This window comes from Phoca vitulina, unplaced genomic scaffold, assembly GCF_004348235.1.
Source record: "Phoca vitulina isolate PV1807 unplaced genomic scaffold, GSC_HSeal_1.0 scaffold41, whole genome shotgun sequence".
NCBI classification, from domain to species: Eukaryota; Metazoa; Chordata; class Mammalia; order Carnivora; family Phocidae; genus Phoca; species Phoca vitulina.
This window is the reverse complement of record NW_022589744.1, coordinates 1,979,096-2,002,091: the sequence shown is the minus strand read 5'-3', so window position 1 is coordinate 2,002,091 and position 22,996 is coordinate 1,979,096. Positions and strand designations below refer to the sequence as shown.

General features: G+C 35.0%; 1 protein-coding gene across 13 annotated transcripts in view; it reads right to left on the bottom strand.

The window, feature by feature from the left end:
* TANC2 (tetratricopeptide repeat, ankyrin repeat and coiled-coil containing 2) overlaps positions 1-22,996 on the bottom strand; it is a 361,287-nt gene that overhangs the window by 186,981 nt on the left and 151,310 nt on the right. The gene's annotated exons all lie outside the window — the stretch shown is intronic.

Here is a 22,996-nt window from a genome sequence, read left to right as displayed (position 1 = left end):
GAAGAACGGATACAGATTGACAGGGAGATGGAGACATGGGTATGGGAGTAGAGAGATTAAAGCAGTTCTCCCAGTGGTTCAAGCAGAATCAGAGCTAGCACCCGAGCCCAAAGGAAGAGAGCAGTGTTTTCACCTGAACGAACTGGTGTACACAACAGACTGGCAAGAAAGGCTGAAGTCTCAACTCACTGAGGTATTTGTAAAAATCACTGTCTTCTCCCATAGAAACATCACCACAGTTACAGTACAATCATGTTTCCTCCTTGTACTAGGGTAGCCCAAGAAATAAAACCACCCTAAAATCTCAGTGGCTTAACACAACAGAAGAGGGGTGCCTGGGTGGCTCAGTCGTTAAGCGTCTGCCTTCGGCTCAGGTCGTGATCCCAGGGTGCTGGGATCGAGCCCCGCATTGGGCTCCCTGCTCGGCAGGTAGCCTGCTTCTCTCTCTCTCCCACTCTCCCTGCTTGTGTTCCTGCTCTATCTCTCTCTCTGTCAAATAAATAAATAAAATCTTTAAAAAAAAAAAAAAAACCAAAAACAAAACAGAAGAGAGTTCTCACTCAATATGGGTGTTCAGTAGGTAGCTTCTTATCCTAAGATAAGCCTTAGAGTTGTTCTCTTGTGGGTTCTCCACAACAAGCTAAAAAGATGGGGCGGGGGGGGGGGGAAGAGGGAGATGCATATGTGACGTTTTTATAGCCTAGCTGGAATCTGTATACGTTATTTCTATTCCTATTGTTCAAAATTCAGTCACACAACACACTTCTCTACATGAAAGGCTGGGATATATAGTTTACCTAAGTCCCAAGGAGGAAAGGGAATAAATTTTGATGAACACATAGTATTCTTTGCTATATCTTACATAATAGCTTGACAATTTATAAAAGATGCAGAACTAATGAACAAAGCAGCAAATTCTGTATAAATTTAGCCCTCTCTCTTTTAAATGGGCTGAACATATATCGTCAAATATTAGCCTAATCTATACATCTTTTTTCATTCAAATATAATACTTTAGATTAAAGTGCCTAGAATACTGTCTGGCATATGATAGCTGGGTAATAATTATTTGCTAAATGAATAGTATGCAGTAGAAAACCAAAGCAAAGACAAGCATTACAAATAAGAGTTCCAATAAAACAAATTATTTTAAAAGTGAGTTTTAAAAAGCACTCATGGATATTATAAATGTTAATCACCGTATAAATCACCTGACTGAGAGACTCAGACTTTCATAAAACAAACATTGTATAAATCATCATCATTATAATCAGACTATAATCATTTAATTTCTAGCTTTAATGACTGGATTATTTTCCAGAAAAAATATCCAACAAAATATGCTGACAATATAGTTGAGTTAGAAGGGAAAGACTAAAAGACTTTGGCTGTAAAGTCTTTGCGCCCAAACTCTTCCACAATCAGGGATATTTGAAGGATGTATTAACAAAGGAAGTCAATATCCTTTTATTCTTAACTTTCAACAGGAAGGCTAAGCAGCTGCTTTCTGACCCAAGGCATATAAGTCACTGGTGGATCAGTGTGATCCTTTTGAGCCTTAAAAGCTTTGTTTAGGCAGGTCTGGAGTAACTTTTTACTCTAAGGCTAGTTTAGCCTTATTACCAAAGTGTGTCCTTTCTTGGATCTCTACTGAATGCTCCAGGTTTTAAACAAGATTTCTCTACATTCTGGCTGCTCAGAATGAAAAAAAATCTCCCATTCCTATGGGAACTCTAGGAATTGTTCCATTTATGGCTCCCTGGTATTCCTTCTCCAGCCTCACGGGGTCTCATCTCATCTATATGCAACTTAGTATTACATTAAAGATTCAAAAGGACCCTTCTGCAGAATTCTGTAGTTGTTTCTGCTAGCTTCCTATTTTTCAGTACTCTGTAAATTTCAGTTACCTTGACTTCCCCAATTTCTGATCTGTTTCCTCAGTTCAATAAGACTATCTTTCTTTGAGTTCTCCACCACCAAGAGAATACCTTTAGGCAAAAAGCCAGGGTTCACCTAGTTTCCTCCCCCATCCTCTCTCTCAGGGATCATATTACCATGCTGTGAACTGTCCAATGTCTGAAAACAATAGTCTCTAGTGGGAGGGCAAGTCCACTACTGGTTACTCCATCATAGTGGGAAGAAGTATCTCATCCCGTTTTAATTTGCATTTTCCAGATGTTTACCATTCACAATGTGGCGAACAAAAGGCAGAACCTTTATCTGTCTTACATATTGGTGTAGCCTTAGCAATACTTATAATAGTGCAGGATACAGAGCAAATACTATTATTTGTTAAATGAACTATTTCTGTTTATCCGTATATTTTTGGAGGTACAAGTGATCTATTTGTCCTTCATCCATTTAGTGCTTAAGGCCTAAGAAAATAGGTGATTCTAAACTGGACCCAAGGTAATTCAAGAGTAAGTCTGATCCTACCTAATTTCTATTTTCATGCAATTATGTTGTGCTATAAAAAAGGGTATACTAGACAAACTGAAATACAGACAGACCATACAAGCAACAAATACAGAGACAACATGGTGCTCCAAAGAAACAGTTACTCCAAAAATTATTGCAACAACTTTTAGGACATTCCTACAAGACATTACTTCAATACAATTTTGAATAAATTAAATAGACATTCTCAATTCAAGAAGAAATTGGGATTTAAATTATTGTCTACCCATACAGGTTATTACAAAGAAAAAGGCAAATTATTATAGTTTACAACTCATTGTCAAAAATGTTCTCTCTTTATTTCAGTGTCTGGCATAAGACAGGGTATAGGAGATAAAATAAGGCAGTGTAGATTTCAATTACCTATTTTAATATCTTTGCATATACAAAAGCCTTTTAAATAAGCCAACACAGTACTCAAAAGCCAATGATATTAGATTTCATTTCCATACATCTGAAGAAGGATTAGGTTTTTGACAATATAAAAAGGAGTTCCGGGGCGCCTGGGTGGCTCAGTCGGTAAAGCGTCTGCCTGTAGCTCGGGTCGTGATCCCAGGGTCCTGGGATTGAGCCCCATGTCTGGCCCCTGCTCAGCGGGCAGCCTGCTTCTCTCTCTCCCTCTGTCCCTCCTCCCTCCCCTCTGCTTGTTCTCTCTCTCTCAAATAAATAAATAAAATCTTAAAAAAAAAAAAAAAAGGAGTTCCAAATTTCAAAATTTTGGATATGCTGGCTTATGTGCGATTATTGGTGTACTGATATAAGCAATTCTATATATCTGTCAGGTCAACTTCTGAATTTTAAAGTAGTTATGAAATATAACTATATTTAAAATATTACAGAAACATGTTTCATCGTAGGAAGATTGGAAAATACAAGAAGCAAAAATAATGGAACTAAAAATGATCAGAGTCCTACCTTTGTTAAAGTTTCAAAGCATTATGGCCCTTCCTATTATTTTATTTTTTATATAAAATATTAATGCCAACAAAGCAGCTAAAAATGACTAATGACTTCTCCTTTTGCTTTCTTTTTTTAAAGATTTATTTATTTGAGAGAGAGAGGGAGAGGAAGAGAGAGAGAGAGAGAGAGAGAGTGCAAGCAGGGGGAGGGGCATTGGGAGAGTGAAAGAGAGAATCTCAAGCAGACTCCCCACTGAGCAGGGAGCCTGACATGGGGCTCCATCTCGGGACCCTGGGATCATGACCTGAGCCGAAATCAAGAGTTGGATGCTCAATTGACTGAGCCACCCAGGCGCCCTGACTTCTCTTTTAAATACTTAGACCCTAAAAGTGGCAAGTGAACTCACTGAGCAACATTTTACATGAAAGGAGATCGTGTGATGCTTGAGAACAGTTGAGTTGCACCACTAATATGAACTTGAATATTAGTCATACTTTTTTCCTTGTTAAATGACTCTCACCTCCTCAAAATGTAAAATGTAACTAAAAATATAACATATTTATATATATAATTTATGCCATAACACAGAGCAGACATGTGGTATGGCTGTAAGGCATGAGGTTAGATGTACTTGTAAATGTTCCAAAAATTCATGAATATGCTATACCATTTCTCCTAAATTAGAGGGAAAAAATATATCTTCTTTAGCACCTTTAAGCCAGAAGTATTACATCTATAATTCATATCTTCTCATCTACATTTATGAGAAAATAGGGGGAAAGAAACAGTAGGATAAAGAATACAGTGATTAAAAGAAAGGGCTTTCAAGTGAGACTTGCAACACACTGCCTGTTTTATGTGGTCTTGAACAAATTATCCAACTTTTCCAAGCCTGGATTCGGCATCTTTAAAATGTGGGCCACAATCTCTCTCTCAGAAATGTTATGATTACATTTAAAGAGTAATGTAGACAAGGCTAAAAAAAGAAGGTATTAAAATTTATTATCCTTTGGAAATAGTAAGCTGAAGCATAATGTGCTACTCAAGGCCACAGACTGAGCTATCCCTGGAACAGGAACTAAAATATGGCTCTTAGATTCATGGATCAACCACAGTGCACACAATAGATGCTTTGTACATCTCTAAACTAGGTGGCCTATGTAATCATAATAATATGCTACTTAGCCTCTCAAGGATATTATAAAAATTTAAATGAACTCATCTTTGTAAAGCAATTAGCATAGCGCTTTGCACATAGAATGTGCTCACTACTAGATGTTGTTGTGGTTATTAGTATATGATGATGATGGTGATGATGTGATAGGTAATGGAGGGACACGGAGATGTACAAAGTAAATTTCAAGATGCTGATCAGAATGTTTGGCATAGAGGGAATGATTTATGATGTTAGATTGCAAGAAGCAATCTACTCACACTTCTTGCCTCAGTTCTGTCTCCCTATCTCCCTGCACCGAAAAGGATAGCTGCTATTTAATGAAGTTACTCTCTTTAGTGGAATATGTATTATACCAAGAGTACTAACACAGTTCCTCTTGTATGTATGATGGGGAAAGGTACTGTAAGTTGGAGAAGAGGTGTTTATAATATGAGAAAACTAGTGATTAGTTTCTTTCTGAATGTTTTACAAACTATTATTTAAAAGTATGTTATATAGAGGGGCACCTGGGTGGCTCAATCCGTTAAGCATCTGACTCTTGATTTCAGCTCAGATCTTAATTTTAAGGTCATGAATTTAAGCCCTGCACTGAGTTCCACACTGGGTGTGGAGCTTACATTAAATCAATCAATCAATCAATGTATGTATGTATGTATGTTATAGGACATTGGATGCAGGATTCTGACATTATAAATTTTAAGTATAAATTCCATTATGCCCTATTATTTTTGTCTGAATCATCAAAGCCTACCAGATTATATAAACTTTTTGAGGGCAAGGACTGTAGAATAATCATCTCAGAACAGTGTTTTGAGAATGATAAATAATGCTGTTTTCCATTTTGCACCAGCTCTCAATAATGGCTGAAAACATGCTGACTACGTACAATAACATAAAATTCCTTGGCAAAAAAACAGTTTTACATACACTTAAGAATTGAGAGGAAAAAGAAACTTGGATAGTAAGCATGTAAATAATGGTTAGCTGCCATTTACTGACAACTCCAAATGGATTTCTCCAAGGCAGACCCAAAAGGTCTAGGGCTAACAAAGAAGGAGAAAAGTTAACAATTAGGGAAGGAAATCAAAACCCTTTTTTTTTCTTTTTCAAAACTTCAGGAAAGTATACCGAAAAAGATCCTAGGCAGTTAATGTGGGAGGCAGAAAACTGCTAAGATCTGCATAAACATAAACATTGTGCCAGACTGTAATGAAATTCTACAAGGGTAGATTAAAAACAAATTAAGTCTTTGTCCCATGAACAAAAATGACTACTGAGACATTTTCAGAGATTGAGTGTGAAGGACCAATAACTTTTTGGCTTGTTTTTGGAATGTGCAGTTGCTACTCATCTTATAATAAAGAACTCACAACAGAGAATACTTCACTACCCACTAACCACGGGTAAAGAATCAGCATTCCTCTAACCTTAGAATATCTCTCAACAATCCCCAGTCTTTATCACAGGATAAGTTGCTTTTCTTCTCTCAGAAACCTTGGGATCATCTGAGAAGAAATAGGGAAGAATTTAAGATGATTAACTCCTGACAAGGACACATTATGGAAAGAGGAGTTGCCTACTCACGTAGAAAGTAAATCATGAAGAGAGGGCTAATGGGAGGAACAGAACTACTGTTCTACCAGGCAAGTCTTTGAGTTAGAGATAAAAGCAGAAATTTTTATTCTGACTTTCCTTAAGTACACAAAAAAAGTTTGCTTTACTTTTCTTGGTTGTATGTTAATAAAAGGGTGGTCTATAAATATGCGAAAGTAGACACTGACTTAAGCTTAGAAGTCTTTTTTTTCTTAGGGTTTTTATAAGTCTCTTCCCACTCCTGGTTCTTAAACTAATAAAACATATTATTCTATTCACCACATTACTTCTTTAAGATTTGGAAAAAAAAAAAAAATTCTGTCAGCTGGATGAAGGCAAAAGCAGTGTTGCTTGTAAAGAGGAATAGAAGCCAAAAAGTAAATCTCAAATTTAAGAGTCTATAAATTTTCCGTATGATTTCTGTCATTTTAATAATGTACATCAGTGGAGGTTTGGAAAAGAGAAAACAGAATTACATTTAAGTATAGAACAATAAGTGGTAAGGAAAAGAACACCAAGTCATTTTTTTATAAAATTGGGTCCTAAAGCTACATGTCAGCTCCCCAATGCATAAATAGTTCTATAATTAGAAACAACTTGAGAAATTGAAAATATTATGAAAGATGAAAATCTCAACAACCAAGTAAGCTTCTACTAAATGGAGCCTCTCACAGATTAACTTTAAACTCTGGACAAAATACAAAAAGCAACTACCTCAAGGCCCTGGAGATTAAACATAATAGATTCTGGAAAAGAGCTAACAACTGCAAAAAAAAAAAAAAAAAAAGATTAATAGGAGTTTCTCTTTTTGTTATTTGTTATTTTTTGGCTTCTAGACTAAAAACAAACCACAGCACTGCGTGGGGTCATTAAAACTCCAAGAGAAAACCTATAGTTCTTCCACTCTGAAGTATCAAAAGATACAGCTTGCAGCAATAAGTCACTAAAAAGTTACAGGGAAGAGGATTTCCAGAAAAGAGAGAGAGAGCTATAGGAGGTAGCCCAAATTCTGTGTATAAACTCTGCTCAAACCTCTGGCAGATTGCTGAACCATGCATTGCATGGGGCAGACTGGCAAAGTCTAATACAACTGAACTGAACTCAGTTGATGCATTGCATGGGGCAGACTGGCAAAGTCTAATACAACTGAACTGAACTCAGTTTTCCATTAAATCAAACCAAATTAATTGCTTGCTAAAAGAAAAACTGGTAATGCTCTTTGAAGGAATATGACAAAATCCAGAGTGTCTACAAAATGAAATGTTTAGGATACAAAATTACTCATCATATGAAGAACCACGAAAATATGACCCACCATCAAGGAAAAAAATGGAGACCAACACTGTAACACTCTAGATATTGTAAGCAGCAGGTAAGAAATTTAAAGCAGCTATTATAACTATTTTCAGAGAGGTAAAGGAATATATTTTCTTAATTAAAAAAAGGCAAGGAAATCTCAGCAGAGAAACAGAAACTGTAAAAAAAGAAGCAAGCGCAAATTCTAGAACTGAAAAACATAATAGCTAAGATAAAAAGTCACTGGATGGGTTTAACAGCATATTTAAATGTTTAAATATGACAATTTAAATGCTAGTATACACACACACACACATGCACACACACATAAATAGTATATAGTAAATTGAAAAGTTTAAAATGACAGAGGAGTCAGTGAATTTGAAGACAAAAGAATGAAAATTACCCAATCTGAAGACCACAGAGAACAAGGATTAAATACAAAAAAAAACAAAACAAAACAAACAAAAAAATACCTCAGGATCTGTGAGATGATATCAAAAGGTCTAACATATATGTAATTAGAGTCTCAGAAGAAGAGAAAATGAGGCAGATAAAATGCTTCAAGAAATACTGGCTAAATATCTCAAATCTGTAAAAGACATAAATTTTCATAATCAAGGAGTCCAGGATATTTATGAACAGAAATACACTAGGCTCATCATAGTCAAACTGCTAAAAAAAAAAAAAAGAGAGAAAATTTTGAAAGCAGCCAGAGAAAAACAAGATATTACATACAAAGGCCAACAATCTGAATGATGTCTAACTTCTCATCAGAAACTATGGAGGCCAAAAGACAATAAAGTAACATCCCTAAAGAGCTGAGAGAGAGGGGGTTTGGAAAAAATCAACAGAGAAGTCTATATCCAGTGAAAATATACATCAAGAACAGAGGCAAAACAAGACATTTTATTTATTTATTTATTTATTTATTTATTTATTTATTTGAGAGAGAGCGAGCACGCATGAGCTGGGGGAGGGGCAGAGGGAGAGGGAGAAGCAGGCTCCCCACTGAGCAGGGAGCCCGATACGGGGCTCGATCCCAAGATCAAGACCCTCGGATCATGACCTGAGCTGAAGGCAGACATTCAACCAACTGAGCCACACAGGCATCCCAAAATAAGACATTTTTAGATAAAAAGCTTAGAGAATGTGTCAAGAGCAGATGCATAGTATGAAATGTTAAAGGTTAGTGAGTGAAGAAAAATGATACCACATGGAAACATAAGTGTTCAGAAAATAATGAAGAGCATTAGAAATGGTAAAAATCTGAGTAAATGCAAAAGACTGTTCTTTTAACCTTAATTTCTTTCCACTACATGTGACTGTTATACACACCCTCGTGGGATTTAAAATGTACGCAGATGTGAGACATATGACAGCAATAGCATGAAGGGTGACAGAAGGTGCAAACAGATCTACACAGTTCCAAAGGTTCTACATTTTACATCAAGTGTGGTAGGAAAATAAAAACATTTTCAGATGTCTAAGAACTTATAAATTTAATTCCTACACATCACTTCTTGAGAAGTTGCTTGAAGGAATGGTACAGCAAAAGAGTGAATAAACCAAGAAAGAAATATTTGGGATCCAGAAAATGGGATAATCAACCAAGAAAGCAAAACAGCTAAGATATAGGAGCATAGCAGAACTTTAAGTCTAGACAGTAACCAGTCCAGTTGGGTAGAGGAGTTTGGAAGACACTCGGAAGGTTACTGGTGAAAAGAAAAAACGAGGGGCACCTGGATAGCTCAGATGGTTAAGCGTCTGCCTTCAGCTCAGGTCCCGATCCCAGGATACTGGGATAGGACCCCATGTCGGGCTCCCAGCTCAGCAGGGAGTCTGCTTCTCCCTCTGCTTCTGCCTCTCTCCCCTGCTCATACTCTCTCTGCCTCTCTCTCTCAAATGAATAAATAAAATCTTAAAAAAAAAAAAAAGAAAAAAGGATCTGTTATCTTATATGGTGAAGAGTTTGAAAAATACTGGCAGTACAATAAACATAATTAGAAACTACAGGAAAAACAAATAATGATATAGGAAAGATGTAGTCATAGTACATGACCTGTCCCTGCAGGTAACAATATTTACATAATCAGAAAAACATTTATACTGATTTTCAAGTTCTAAAACTAATCTAAAGATAAAGCACAAATGACTTAATTATGATTACAGAGCAGAATGTAAATATGATCAAGCCTTTGAACCATAAATTACAGATGACAGAATTTAGGAATTGGGAAGAGGGATGGGTAGGGCAGGGGTGCTAACATCTTCTTACAAATTGGAAATCAAGAAATAGTGTCTTATACCTAATGGGACAAGAAATATGGAAATAAAAAATAAATCATTTACTGCTATAACCAATAAAACAAAAGAACAGTGACATAATTATGTTGGAAGGAAAGGTGGGAGCACTGCAAATAAGCTTACTGTTTCATTAGATGTTTTAAAACTGATCAATCAAGAAATGTCAGCAGAAGCATGTTAACTAAATATGTGGACACAACTACCAAAAGAAATAGCCAAAAACCTTTAAGTGATTGTCCCCTAGGGGAGTAGAATTAGGAGTGAGAGAAGGTGAGGCTAGGGATGGTAGCTTCTCATTTCAAGCCTTTCTGTACACTTTGATTTTTTACTTTTTTTTTTTTTAAGATTCATTTATTTATTTGAGAGAAAGAGAGAGAGTGCTCACAGGGAGGTGGGGGAGAGGGAGAGAAAACCTTAAGCAGACTCCATGCTGAGCATAGAACCTGACATAGGGCTGATCTCAGGACCCTGAAATCATGACCTGAGCTGAAACCAAGTTGGATGCTTAACTGACTGTGCCACCCAGGCGCTCCCACTTTGATTAAAAAAAAAAAAAAATCATGTGTATTATACTTTCATTAAAACAAACACATATAGGGGCGCCTGGGTGGCTCAGTCATTGAGTGTCTGCGTTCAGCTCAGGTCATGATCCCAGGGTCCTGGGATTGAGCCCCGCATCGGGCTCCCTGCTGAGTGGAGAGCCTGCTTCTCCCTCTCCCACTCCCCTGCTTGTGTTCCCTCTCTCGCTGTGTCTCTCTCTGTCAAATAAATAAATAAAATCTTTAAAAAAAAAAAAACCACACATAAAACTATTAGGAAACAACAGTTTCTCCCTTTAAAAAAATTTAAAACATTAAGTTTTTATTGGGTAACTTTAACAGGCAAGACATTATAATAGGCATCAAAATTTGCTTTTTCTCTTCCTCAATACCTAGTCCTCTACAAGATCTGTACAGAGCTGTCAACAAGACAGCTGGATTTACTGGTTAATAATTGGGAGCTCATAAGAGAGTTCTGAGTTCCTGACATCAGCATAGAGATATTTTCAAGACACAGGAATGTATTAGATCACCTAGAAGAAGGAATGGTAGGCAGGTCTTCTAATAGCACATTCTTCTCAAGTAACTAGACTTCTTTTCGTGACTTATGGTTAGGTCTAGCCCCAGCATCCTATTCATGCATATTTTGTCCCTATCCTGTTTGCATGAAGAAAATGGTTCACAATGGGTTATTTTTCCAAAATACTACAAAAAATAGTCTCCCAAATCTTTCTCCTATGCAACAAGATACTGTAACTTAGGTTCTGAAATTCTGAATACTCCATGATTCCAAACAGCTGAATTTTATACATATTCATTAAAACACAACTAGTTTCTCTTCAAATTATAATGTATTTTCTTTTTTTCCTCTTCTCTCACCAGCAAATTTCTGAAGTTTCTTATTTATGAATTGATGTAAACTTACATATATTTCTATAATACTTTCACAGTTTCAAAAGTTATCTTGAAGGGACTCCAAGAACCCATTTCCCTTATTTCCCATTAATGTAAAATATCATGAAATTAAATCTATAATTTAGAATGCTTGGTAATTTATTTGAAGAAGGATTAATGTTTATATTTTTAAAATATTCTGGTGAAAAAGAATTTATTGATCAAATTTATTATGTAACCATATTATGTGGAATCACATAATTAATATATAACATAATCATTGACATATACCACCTCAAAATTTGAAGGGTAAATGTCTAAGGATCCTTTCTATATCATAAGTCATGTGGCTTGTGGGCCAAATCTGGCCATCCACCTTTTTATGACCCGTGAGCTAAGAATGGCTTTTAAACTTTTAAACAGTTACATTTTAAGTGGTTATATAAATACCTACATAATATTCTTGATTCTACCCGTTAGCCGACAAAGCCTAAATTATCTGTTTAAAAAAAAGTTTGCTGATCTCTGTCATAAATAGTCAGTGTAGTTTGAGTGTAACTGTTAACAATAAACATTACCAGAAAGATACTTTTATCTTATTCTCAAATAAGTAACAGAACTTTTAAAGAGCAAGTTATAGTACCATTTTCATAGCACAATCTGTATTACTAGTTGTACTAAAATAGAATAAGTACCCACTTAAAAATTATATTAATCTCTGGATAACTCTGAAAAAAATCTGTAGAGTACAGAGAGAATGAAAAAAGATAGAAAAATAAACGTGACACTTTTCCCAAGAGCCTTGCCTTTTTAAAGCTTCTAATATTTGGTTCTCTTCCTTTCTTTGATACAAGAAAGAATAAAATCAGCTACAGTGGTAATAGGCCATCCTGAGGCATTCACCAAGAAAGAACTGCCAAACCTTCTGCTTTAAGAGGCTTACTGGAGTCTAATAAATGGCAGTGGTAATCACCTAAGTCTCTACTACTCCTATGGAAATACTGATATGTCTCTGTTTCTTTTCTATGGGAAATCTGGCCAATCCACTTATTCTCCACCAATCCTACAGTAAAGCTGGCTCAAGTAATTAAGAGTTTTGCAGTTCTTCCTTACAAGGCAAGTCCATCTTATAGCCAACTTGATGTGCAACCTTGGCCCCAAAGAGTAGTTTGTTGTCCCCAGAACTTTATATCCAGGCTGTTCAACTACAAAGAGAATAGCCAGGCAGCCTAACACACGTAGAATAGCCATTTTGTTCTAGATATAATACAAAGGCACCTACTGCCTGCAAAGAAGAGTTCCCTTTCCAACTGATCTCAAAAGCAAGTAGTGTGTAATTCTATTTGAAACAGTCTGGTGAAAAATACCTTCCTAAGAAGCTGGGTTGTCTAGATAAGTAAATGTCAAACTTCAGCATGCATCAGAATCACTTAGAGCGCTTGTTAAAACATGGATTGGTGGACTCCCTCCTCAGAGTTTCTGATACAGTAGTTTGGTGTGGGGCCCGAGAATCTGCGCTTCCAAAAAGTTTCCAGGTGATGCTGCTGGTGCGAGTCCACAGACCATACTCTAAACTCACCAGTCCAGATGATCTCCAAAGTTCCTTCAGAATTTAAAAGCTATGAAATAATATCATAGAAAAAGTCTTGAAAGTGGTTTACACTTGATTTGAACATCCGTTAATACTATATATTTGTATCAGTCCTGTGATGAAAACCAATTCATACAAATCTACACAACTGATGCAAACAGAAAAAAAACAAAACAAAGAAATTTTCTTGAAAAAGTAATGATGATGTGATATTTGGCAAGAGATATGAATTTAATCCCCCCTCCCCTTTTTTCATGGGGTGGAGAAGGAGTGTTCAGCAAAAAAAACCAAAACATATAACCACTCAACAAATGATTCTGGTATTTTCCTCTTCCCCAACAGCTTTTATGTTATGTATCCTCAGCCATTATAGCCATAGACCTTCTACATGGCAATCTTTTTAGTCTAGATCTCTATTATGACCAATTTTAATCTGCACATTACATAGCAGTAATTACATTCTTCTTGCTTTTAAACATTTTACTTTATCAAACTGTGCTATGAGCTAAAAAAGCATGGTGGAGAATCAGTCTTCTAGTCCTACTGCTATAACATAACATATTCCAGCGCAGTTTGGTTAGAGCTATTTTCTGTTAAATAAACTCTATTTAGTCACAATTCTTGAAAAACCTTTCCTGGGTTTTTAAATTCTAGTCAGTATTTTGTGTCTTCTGATCTACTCCATGTTTCTCAGTTTTAACCTCCTGAAGCTTATTCTTCATTGATGTTGTCTGAATCTTACAAACTTTGCTACATTCATTTTCCCACTACTTTGAAGGAATAAAAAGTTAGTGTTTTTAGATTCCTGAAAAATAAACTGATTTATTAATTATTTATAGATTTTAGTGGTGTTTGTGCATATCAATGTAAGCGGCAGTGAAGTATGTATATTACAACAAGTAGTTTTAAATTTAGTGCTTTAATATAATTTCAACTGTACTAAATCAGAGCTCAAATTCTCAGGGAAGCCTCATGGCAGAAAAAACTATTTTTCTCTTAATAAAGATATGTAGAATTGTTTGGTAATAATACCCATAATAAAACATTTTATTATTGTACAGATTCAATTATAAGTTAGGTTAGACCATGTCCCCTGAAATGTAAACAGTAAATTAACAGATTTATAAAGTAATTGTCAGCACTGACTCCTTTTAAGAAAGGAATTAACAAACAGCTAACAAAAGATAATAAATCTTTTATGGTGCTACCTAATGAGAAAAACATTTGGCTAAGAGGAAAGAAATAATTAAATCCTGAAAGAGAACTATAAATAGCTTTCCAGATTTTATTTCCTATTTTGTAATTATGTAGACATATAACAGGATTACCATAAGGGAAATAGAAGGTGGTGACTATAATTTATTTTTTCAATTTAATTGGACTTATAACAACAGGTAGATAGAACGCTAACTCTCCTGTTCTTAGTTGTTGATATGTGTTTCTGTACATAGGTCTACTTCAGATTTAGTAGCTCTAGCACATATTTTTATATGAGCTTTAAACATTATTTATACTATTAATAATAAAGATCACCAGAAGTTTGAATGTCTAACTGTGAGCATATTCTAATGGTATAAGCATAGGTAATATACGATGCTTACTATATACCATACTAGGCACTTGACATAGTTTGTTTATCCTATTAGCGTTTTTATGAGGCAGTTACTCTTATTATGCACATTTCATAAACAATGAAATTGAAACTGGAAGAGTATGCATAACTTATAAAAAGTCCCATAGCTGATGAGTGGTAATGCTGGAAACTGAACTTTGTATGTCTGACAACAAAGCCCAGGAACTTAACTACTTCTGTAAACTACCTTGAAGTATGCACTTCTACCCAAAGGAAGAGAATACTCTTTTTACATGGCTCTCTAGTTTGACAGATGGCATTTAGGCTCAATGATAGGAGTGACATGTTACTAAACACAAATCCCCACTTAAAATTAAACCTGGGCCTTAGTCCTATACAGATAAGACTGGAATTCACAGATCTATTCCACACTAATCTATGGCTCTTCTCATGATTCTCCCAAACGTGGTCAGGGCTATTGAAAAATATGATGGTAATATATACTGGAAGTCCTCATATCCTACACTGATAGGAACTAATAGTTGATCGGTTTTTAAAAATTTGATAGAAGTGGGGAAAGACAAAAATGATACATGTATGAAACTCTTTAACTTAAAATATAAATGTACATTTATTCACCAAACTTCTGATGGAAGCCAAGGCCTTTCTGTTTGAACACAAATTCCAGTTTTTCTTTCTGACATAAACTATGCTAAAATGTATAGTGTATTCATTTTTCTTTAAAATAAAACAAATTTAGACACTCTAAGTACAGATGGATTTTTAAGTGTTTTTTAATTGAATAAATCTGACACGTAACATTGTATAAAGTGTATAGCATGTTACTGATACATTTAGATATTGTAATATGATTGCTGATGTAGCAATATTTGTCACATACGTAATTATGTATTATTGTTGATATTCATGTTGATAAATATTATTGTTGATATTCATTCAACAATATTGTTGATATTCGATATTGTACATTAGATCTCTATGGCTTATTTATTACTCATTACAAGTTTGTACCCTTAAACACCATCAATCTTATCCCCCTCAGTGTTCACCCTAATTCATTACAGAATTTTTTTTAGCAAATTACCTTTGCTGACATTTTGATTTTTTTCCAAGACTTTTAAGAGTTTTCCTAGAAACAGTACCTTTATAAATGCCCTCCTTGTTGCATTTATATTTCATTAGTTAATTAATATAAATTTTAGTTATATGATCATAATAAGAAGTACAATGGGCAGTAATTTAACTGTCTCTCAGTAAGCACATGCCACCATGGATAACAGAAGTACCTGGGTAAATCAGAAGGTGGCCAACTGGCCTGTAATAACCATCTTATCCTAACAACAGTCAGGGAATGTCAAAAAGGGAACGGAGAACATTAATTAATCGTGCAAGTAGTTAAGTGAAGGTCAGTTAAGAAAGCTTCTATTAGTAGCAGAGCTAACACATCCTGCCTAGGGCATAGTTACATGCAGAATGCAGATGAGAATGTGGGACTGGACTCAGAAGCCTAACTGAACATCTTCAGATAACAAGATGCCTGCAAGGCACCAATTACCAAGATTTAGATTTGGAAATAAAACACAGGGTATAAAAACCTGCCAATCCATTATGGTGACTGATGAGAGCCAGTGTCCATAATTAAAAGGACAGAGATGACCTAAACAGTGATGGGCATTAAAAGCATAAATAGATTTCCATAAAAGGGAGTTATCTGACGTTCTACTGACTACATTTTTTTTTTTTAAGTTTTTACTTAAATTCCAGTTAGTTAACATACAGTACAATATTAGTTTCACATATACAACTTAGCGATTCAACACTTCCAAAGAATACCTGGTGCTCTACTAACCATATTCTTAACAATAAACTATTTGAGAAGTAAAGTGTCAAAAGCAATACTAGAAATATAAAACAAAACTACCTCAGACAGATTAACATTGACCAAAAAAAAAAAAAAAAAAAAGTCTTTTCAAAATCCAAGGCATAATCTAGGAAAAATTATATAATTAAAATCAAAATAAAATTAAGTTAGAAGCAGAAGAGGTAGCTCATCGTTTAAAATAATCTAAGCTAAACAGACTAGATACTAACATAGCTGCAAAGACTGTTCGTTAAAGCATTGGTTTATCCCCAGAAAGAGGAAGAGCAGAAAATACTAGTACAATAAAGAGAATTAACAACACAATAGAGAAGACCTAGTGGTGAGAAAAAGGAAAAAATAGCAATTCTTAATCTCAGTTTTGCCAAACCAACCTGACCTTTTCTGGTACTTAAAAATGAGAGACTTAGAACTGTAGTATGCCCCCAGCCTTGAACTTAGGTAAGTTGACCTCATACATCAGAGCAACTTTTCCGTAGGAAGTTCTTAAACCGGGTTAGAATTGGCATGAAGAAAGCTATTTCTTCCTTTTCTAGGCACTATAATATCTTCAGAGAATCCTGAGACTCAGGGAGGGGAGAAGAGCCTGACTAATTTGTCATACTGACTTCTAACCTCAGTTTAAAAGTGTTCACCATCACAAATCTGATCAATAAACAAAATGGTGAGTCAGGCACCTTCAAGACTTCACCTAAATAAAACTTTAGTGAGCAAAAGCATTTCATATTATACAAGGGTCATCTGCTTTGGCCTGCTTTGCTGAAGGTATTCAAGCAAGAATATTACTGAAGCCCTAGGTAAGCTCAGAATGTCTCATCTACTATGACTATCTACTGTATTCCAGGCATTGTGCTAAAGACTGGGAATATAGTTAATAAAGAGGATAAATACCATTTCTGCCTTGTGAAGAGACAAGACCTAAATTACATACTAAATCACAAAAGAAGTTAACAACGATTGGGCAATTTTGATCTGAAACTGTTCAAAGTGTTTTACTCATTTAATCCTCACAACAACTATATGAAGTAGATACTATTATGACCTGTTTTTTTATAGATGAGGAAACTGAGGCACAGAGAGGTTCAATTACTTGCCCAAGGACACAGAACTAGTGAGTGTCAGTCAGGATTCAAATGTAGGCAGTCTGGTTCCAGAGTCCACAAACTATGTTATATAGCCTTTTACTCTATACTGCTAAATATTTAAAACTTGTATTTCTCATAAATGCTAACATAAAAAGCCCACTCTGTACTGAATGTACAATTTTACCACAATTCTAAGCTTCTCATTATATCATATTAATATAATTGTTTGTTCATACTTTCAGGGAAGGAGGTTCTTTCAAACAAGGAAGAGGAAATTGTACACTTACCAATTGTTTTAGTTTGAATATGAAACCAATTTCTACTGGAAGCAACATAAATTCACACTGAAATACTCTGAACATTAATGATCTGTAACAGTTCCAGGAAAAGTCCACACTAGTACCCACCACTAGGGACAGCAAGATGTTTTCTAAATCCAAGCATGCTTTAAATCTGATCAAAGCTTTACTCTCTGCTCACTTTAACAACTAAAAAGATAGAGTAAAAACAGTTCCCCTTATCACCAAAGGAAAAACTGGAAAAGTAAAGGAAGGTACAGGAAGAGATAAATGAAGTGTTGGAATTGCCAATAAGTAATATCATCATCAATTATTATTACTGAGTAACTTAGTATGTATTAAAGGCTGTTTAAAGCATTTTGCCTGTAGAAACACATCTAATCCTTACAAACCCTATGGGAACTGTTGTACTTATTTCACAGATGAGGGAAATGAAATAGAGAGGTTACAGAACATATCCAATATCACAAAGCTAGTGAGTGGCAGAATGTGAACATCATATCGCAGGATTTAATGTAAAATAGTCATCTTGCTTTAGGGATAACTTCAACTATGTTAAAATAAAAAATGGGAAATTTACTGGGGTGATGTTAAATGAAGAGAAACTTACTTTATCTTCAAAAGTCTAAAAGGGTCCTATTTGTGACCATATATTATAGACACCGAAAAACAACTAGAACTCCAAGAAGTGTATTTGGCTGTGGATTTCTCTCTAGATTCTTCCTTCTCCCATTTCCACTCCCACCTGTTTTAGGTAGCCTCTCTCCCTTTCTCCTCTTCAAAGAAACAGAATACAATTATTTGTCTAATGCAGATGACTGTAGCTAAGAGTTTGATCTCTACAGTTCCAGAAAACAAAAAGGGGAATCACTTAACAATAGACTCATGTTCCCATATGAATTTGTATTCTTGACCCCTAAGTGAATTTGAAAATGGTGATTAAATATACCTTAAAACCCCCTCAAACTTCAGCTTCCATAATAGTTTTACCACCTTGGTTCTCCCAGGATCTTTCAGACTGCTCCTTATTCATCTCATCTGTCTGTTAACGTGGGTTTTCCCCTTTTGGTCTAGTAAGTGGATATTCCTTAAGATTTACTTCTTGACCCCTGAGAGTAGGTACTGAAGTTAGAAAAAGACCTAAGTTGGAATCCTGATCTCTTATGCTTAAATTGCTTAATGGTTAACCTGCTTAGGTCTTATTTTCTTAATCTGTAAGATCAGGGCCATAATAATTCAAACTGCTATTGAAAAAAATCAAATGAATTAAAGTGAAAATGCCTGACACATGCTCATGAAATACTCATTTCTCACCTTTTCTGTTTATGTGTTCTACTCTCATTTTCTTTTTTTTTAATTTAAAGATTTTATTTATTTATTTGAGATAAAGAGAAGGAGTGAGAGAGCATGAACAGGGGGCAGAGGGAGAGGGGGAAGCAGTCTCCCCACTGAGCAGGGATCCCAATGCGGGGCTTGATCCCAGGACCCGAGATCATGACCTGAGCCAAGCGAAGGCAGACGCTTAACCGGCTGAACCACCCAGGCACCCCTCTACTCTCATTTTCAAGAGATTTTTTTCCCCCCTACTTTTCAAGTTTTAACTACTCTCTATGGGTATAACTTACACATTTATATCTTAAAATCTTACTTCTTTTTAAAGTGTTGCAACCACAATTTCTACTCTGGTATCCTGCAGTCACCTTGAACTCACTCAATGTGCCTGATTCTTCCAAAACCAGTTGTCTTAGTCCCTCTATTCCTATTGGTGAGGCCATCAAGTCCCATTCTTCAAGTCTTGGCATCATCTTTGCCAGATATCCCACATCCCTTTATCTTAGAACTAGTCAATCACCAATTTTCTTATTTCTTAAAACCTTTCTCTCCTTGAATCTTTTCTGCTGCTACCATCTTAGTTTACCATCATCCCAAAGACCTCTTCAATCCAGTCCTGGTATCTTCTTCCAGCGCATCCTTCATAATACCCCCATTCCAGACAAACTGACGTGTCTACCACTTGAATGTCTCCTTGTACACTCTTGTTTCAAGTATTTACTCAAGTCACTTTCTCATTTCACTTTCTAATCTACATGATCATCTTTCCTCCCACTAAAAATAAATAAATAAATAAATAATACTATTCTTTAAAATGTTAAAGCACAATTTTGGGGAGGAATTTGAGTAAAATGTAACTTTTCCATAATCATCTGCAGTGCCAAAATGATTGCTGCCAAACTTTGTTCTGTACAGTTACCCATTCTTCTTTCCTTCTAAATGACATAACTTCCTTCAGTCATTTATTTCACTAAGTATGCTCCTTGGAATGCTTACCTGTCATGATTTTGCTGGAGATGTGTAAAGAAAAAGGGGGTCTGTTGTCAAATTAAGTTTTAGAGGTGCGAGATTAAACAGGCAAATAGGTTCCTTTATTGAAGGACTTCTCACAGCTTTAAAAATGCTAAACTATCAGTTTCTCCATTATCATTTCTCTTTATTTCTGACTTGGTATTCCTTTCTCATCTCACTACAGCTTGACCCAGCTCCATACCACCACTCACTCTTTTGAACTGAGTACGTTTTCAGCTTTAACCAGATTCATTTTTCATCCCAGCCTGTTGATTCTCAATCTATTTCTTCAGAGAAATACATGCTTCTTTTATTTCATGATCTTTATTTCCTAAAAATGATACCTAGGCCAAGAGATCTAAGTAGTATGTCTTACATTTAGAAATTAATAGACATAGGTAGTAATGTGTTGGGGGCATGCATGTTAATAGGAAGAAATGTGGCATGTTTTCCTGAAGAGTGAGTTTTTTGGAAAACATTTTCTATGATAAAAAATGTAGAATGCAGACTATTTTAAAAGAAAAAAACCATGAGTTTCAGGAAATTTCCACATTTGCTTTTTGTTTGTTTTTAAAGATTTATCCATTTATTTTTAGAGAGAGAGACACACAGAGAAAGAGAACAAGTGGGAGGGGCGGAGGGAGAGGGAGAGAGAATCCCAAATGGACTCTACCCTGAGCGCGGGGCTGATGTGGGCGGATCTTGCAACGGGATCTCAGGACCTGAGACCACAACCTGAGTGAAACCAAGAGTCAGACATTCAAAGGACTGCGCCACCCAGGTGCCCTCCACATTTGCTTTTGTAAGCCCTTTAGGCTACATCCCACACCCCTCTGGTATGCATTCAAATTCCTCTGTTCTAAAGGTACTCCCAAGGAAAAGCCCAAGAACCACTTAAGTAGGTCAGTGAAGAGGAAGGGTAGGGAAGAGAATTACTTAGAAAATGTTTCCTTTGTGCTAAGTCCTGTACTAAATTTATCCTTTACATATAGTATCTTTCTCAATGTCTGCAATGACACTGCAAAAAGGCATTATTTCATTAATTGTATAAAAGGGAGACTTCAGAGAGGTTAACATGTCCTAAGCTGCAACACTGACAAGTGATTAAAAGGTTTTATTACATAATGTTGGAGTGGTAAAGAAGATACCTTTATCACAGAAATATTATGACTGCTGATTTCCATGAGAAAAGAAATAACTAGGAATCATTCTTTCAAAATAACTTATCACTAATGTGAGATTTTAAATTTTAATGTAGTTCTTAACATAAAAGAAGCATCTATTTCCTCGTAAAACCATTTTAGTGGTACTAATGAATTTCTAGATATCCAGAAGTATTATTAGACTATTTAAGTTTTAGTTAATGGAAACCAGGGAAGAAACTTAAGCCTTTTATATTTATAACTTTTATATATTATTTAATTACTAGCACATTTCCTCCCAAATAAAAGCAATGCCTACTATCAATTTAAGATTTTAGGCAGTTATCTGTTATAGAATAATACTGAAAAGACTTCAAAGGATTTCAGAAAGTAAACCTGAAGATTTTGAAACTGAGGGGTTAAACTATAAATCCAAAGCATGAGGCTTAATTTTTTTCACAGCGTGCTGCCAGTTAAATCTGTAATTTGTATCTTTATATACTGAAAAAAACCAGATGGCTCTTAAAGAAAACCTAGTACATGATATATAGATTCACCAAATTAACTTACTGCAGAATCTCTCAAAATAGGCAGCTTCACGGGTAGATTTTAATTTAGACACTTTACAAACAAACAAACAAATATGCTTATATACAACCTTTCTGGAATATATCCATTGGGCAAGGCCCCAAATAGAAAAGAATACCACAGGATATACCAAGAAAGATTACTTTAAAATAAATAAATATGTTATTAAAAATACTACCCTTGTTAAAAAGTGCCCAAATTAGTCTTTGTTATAATTAATAAGAATTATGGCTTCAGAGATAATGGAATACAAAGTCCTTTGTATATATACATTTGTGAGGAGTCATAAAAGAGTGTCAACTTACAATGTACACCGTTACTAAATATACATACAATTCAAAATTCCTATTTTCTTACACGGCAATGGTTAAAGTGTGAATATTCAATTTACTTAATCTCTTAATTATAGGCTTTCAAATAAAAGTAAAATCCTTTTGTTAAAGACAGATATGAAAGTAAGTGTAAGTGATTAGTACTTTCATTATTCTTTAATATATTAATTCTCCCTATTTAAAGGTTTCTTAAACATTGTACAAAATCATATGTATAGACCCATAGGCAAAAATCTCAAAAATGGAAGAAGGAATATAAATCAAAATGAAGTAACAACAAAGAATGAAAATCTTTTTCCCCCTAATTGTGCAAATTAAAGGAACAGTTATTTCCCTATAGTATATCTTCTCTGAACAACATGCACTTAAGATGGGTAATTCAGGAAGATAACTAACTGAAAGTATAAAACCAGATGAAATGCCTTTTTCTTTTGTGAGGTAGGTGAACATCAGTCTAAATATTCTAATTTTGAAAGCCAAAGTTCCTACTTTTAGCACATTTCTAAGTTACCATGGTTAGCTGAAGAACTAAAAGCGGAAAAGAATTAAGAGCCAGAAGACCGAGTCTTGTGAGAAGAATCAACCTATAAATTCAATTTGCCTTAAACTGATCATTACTAAATGGCCAAAAAATACAAGAATGGTAAATAATTTACCTTTCTCAATTGGGAAAATAGACAATATAAATCAACATAACTAGCAAGTAATGTCAACTTTTCAAAAAAAAAAAAAAATCCTTAAACTGTGCAAGAATATCCATTTGTAAGTAGTCCGTTAATGAAATAAGAAAGATTTGATGTATTAAGGAAGCAGGCTTAAACAATTCTAGGTTCCCATACCGTTACTTTTTTTAAAAATGTATTTTACTTATACGGAAGTAGAAATCTATTCTGGATTCACAATCTAACAAAGCAACCTAATCATCACATTTACATTAAAAAATTAGTATCTTTCTTCCCAGTGAAATATTTTTTAAAATA